Source organism: Protobothrops mucrosquamatus, unplaced genomic scaffold (assembly GCF_001527695.2).
Source record: "Protobothrops mucrosquamatus isolate PMUCROS unplaced genomic scaffold, P.Mucros_1.0 scaffold3493, whole genome shotgun sequence".
In the NCBI taxonomy this organism is placed as follows: Eukaryota; Metazoa; Chordata; class Lepidosauria; order Squamata; family Viperidae; genus Protobothrops; species Protobothrops mucrosquamatus.
Genome location: NW_015389466.1, coordinates 101,183 through 104,060, shown reverse-complemented (window position 1 = coordinate 104,060; position 2,878 = coordinate 101,183).

Genomic DNA, 2,878 nt, shown 5'->3' with positions numbered 1-2,878 from the left:
ATAGAATAGAATAGAATATAGAATATAGAATGTAATGTAATGTAACAGAATAGAATATAGAATAGAATATAGAATAGAATAGAATAGAATATAGAATATGGACTATGGAATAAAGAATAGAATAGAATAGAATAGAAGCTGGAAGGGACCTTGGAGGTCTTCTAGTCCAGCCCCCATGGTTTTATTCCATATCTTAACCACCACCACCCCTGTTAGTTCTCTTATGACTGATTGTGGGGAGTCTAGAAAAATGAGCCAACTCCGTCACAAGGTTAAACATGTCCTGGGCATCCAGTCAAAGGCAGGGGCTACTGGAAGAGGCAGGAAATTGTTCTCCCATGAATCCATGTAAAGTTTGTTTCTCTTCAAACGAGTCCCTTCCTCCGTTTCCATTTGTCCAGGCTGGCTGGGGAGAATAGTAGGTGCAACTCACCTTAAAGAGCACCTTGTGGTAGAAAGTTGGCTTAGGTCGCCCCAAAGGGTCCTCACTGGCCTTCTGCTAGCGTAAAGTTCTGACTGCAGTTAGATGGAAGCAATTTTACATTTGTCCGATCTAGTTGATCCCATCGATGCCTTCAATGCAGGTAGGATTTCCCTCCTCTTCCCTCCCCTTCCCTCCTCCGCCTTCCCTCCCCCTCCCCTCCCTTTCCCTCCCTCTCTCCACCCCTCCCCTTCCTCTCTCCCTCTTCTCTCCATTCCTCCCCTCCTTTTCTTTTTCTTCAGCCCTATGGCAGCATTTCCTGTTTTTCATTGCCTAATCTAAGCCGCAGCCCTAGACTTTACTCGTAGTCTCTCCTCCGACTACTTAAACTTTCCTTGTGGTTAGCTGGGAAAGGCTAGGTGCTGCCATCTGCCGTGGACTAGTGGCTTCAAATTCCCAACCCCTCACCCCAGTCTTGGCAACTCCCGGGAGTAATTGTTCATGCGTGGGAAAGGGTGAATTGTTACACGCAGCACTCAAGGGTGTGGAAAGATTGGCTCTTTTTCCATCCCTGTGTGCTGGATTTCATTCGTGTTATTTACATTTGAATTGACATTTTAAAGGAATCACATGTAAAGTTGGCCTAAGGTAACCATCCCTATGTTGGGTGCAAGTGTCCTAGGGGGTATAGCCAACCCTATATAGAATATATACCGCCCTTAGCTGAAAAAAAACAACCCTGTGCACCTTCGGCATAAGTGATCCATAGAGAGAGTGTTTTAAGAAATTTAATAAGTTTAAGAAAGAGAAGGACCAGGGGGGACATGATAGCAGTCTTCTAGTATCTCAGGGGCTTCCCCAAAGAAGAGGGAATCAAGCTATTCTCCAAGGCACCTGAAGGCAGGACAAGAAGCAACGGATAGAAACTAATCCAGGAGAGAAGCAACCTGGAACTAAGGAGAAACTTCCTGACAGTGAGAACAATTAACCAGTGGAAGGACCTGCCTCTAGAAGCTGTGAATGCTCCAACGCTGGAAGTTTTAAAGAAGAGACTGGACAGCCATTTGTCTGAAAGGGTATAGGGTTTCCTGCCTGAGGTTGGACTAGATGACCTCCAAGGTCCCCTCCAACTATTATTATTATTATTATTATTATTATTATTATTATTATTATTATTATTATTATCATCATCATCATCATCATCATCATCATCATCATCAGTGGAATTACCTGCCTCCAGAAGGTGTGAATGCTCCAACACTGGAAGTTTTTAAGAAGAGACTGGACAGCCATTTGTCTAAAATGGTATAGGGTTTCCTGCCTGAGCAGGGGGTTGGACTAGATGACCTCCAAGGTCCCTTCCAACTTTATTATTATTATTATGGATCATCGCACAGTCAGCCAGATGTTCAGACTGGATTTGGCATTTTTGTCTACCTATCGAGTCCTTACCCAGGACCTGGGATAGGCAGATGTGGATGTTTGACGTTATTACAGATCTCGTCGCAGGATGGAAGCAGTTCCTAGTAAGGCCGCCTTTTGCAATTGACTGATGGCGAATGTGTCAATGCCGATGATGGTGTTCAAGTGGTGCTCCAGTTGTTTTGGGATGGCACCCAAAGGCGCCTATTACTATTACTACTACTACTACTACTACTACTATTATTATTATTATTATTATTATTATTATTATTATTATTATTATTATTATTATTATTATTATTATTATTATCATCAGTGGAACTACCTGCCTCCAGAAGCAGTGAATGCTCCAACACAGGAAGTTTTTAAGAAGAGACTGGACAGCCATTTGTCTGAGGTGGTCTAGGGTTTCCTGCCTGAGCAGGGGGTTGGATTAGATGACCTCCAAGGTCCCTTCCAACTTTACTATTATTATTATTATTATTATTATTATTATTATTATTATTATTATTATTATTATTATTATTATTATTATTATCATCATCATCATCATCATCATCATCATCATCATCATCATCATCATCAGTGGAACTACCTGCCTCCAGAAGGTGTGAATGCTCCAACACAGGAAGTTTTTAAGAAGAGACTGGACAGCCATTTGTCTGAAATGGTATAGGGTTTCCTGCCTGAGCAGGGGGTTGAACTAGACCAGGGCTTTTCAACCTTTTCACCCATTGTACCACTTTTAGGATATGGCAACATCCGAGGACCACCAGTCGCCTAGCAAGGTGTCAAAAACTTGATGACCCCCCCCCCCAAAAAAAGAAGGAAAAAAGTGATAAAGTACAGGTAGTCCTCGACTTCCAACAGCTTAGTGACTGTTCGAAGTTACAATGGCACTGAAAAAAGTGCCCCCCAAGCCACAGCCGAGCAAGACACCTGCCTGCCCACCCAGCCACGCTCTCATTCCCCTCCCCCGCTACCCCTTTTCTAGGATGGTCGCGAAGCCACCTGCCAGGTGCCAATGTACCACAG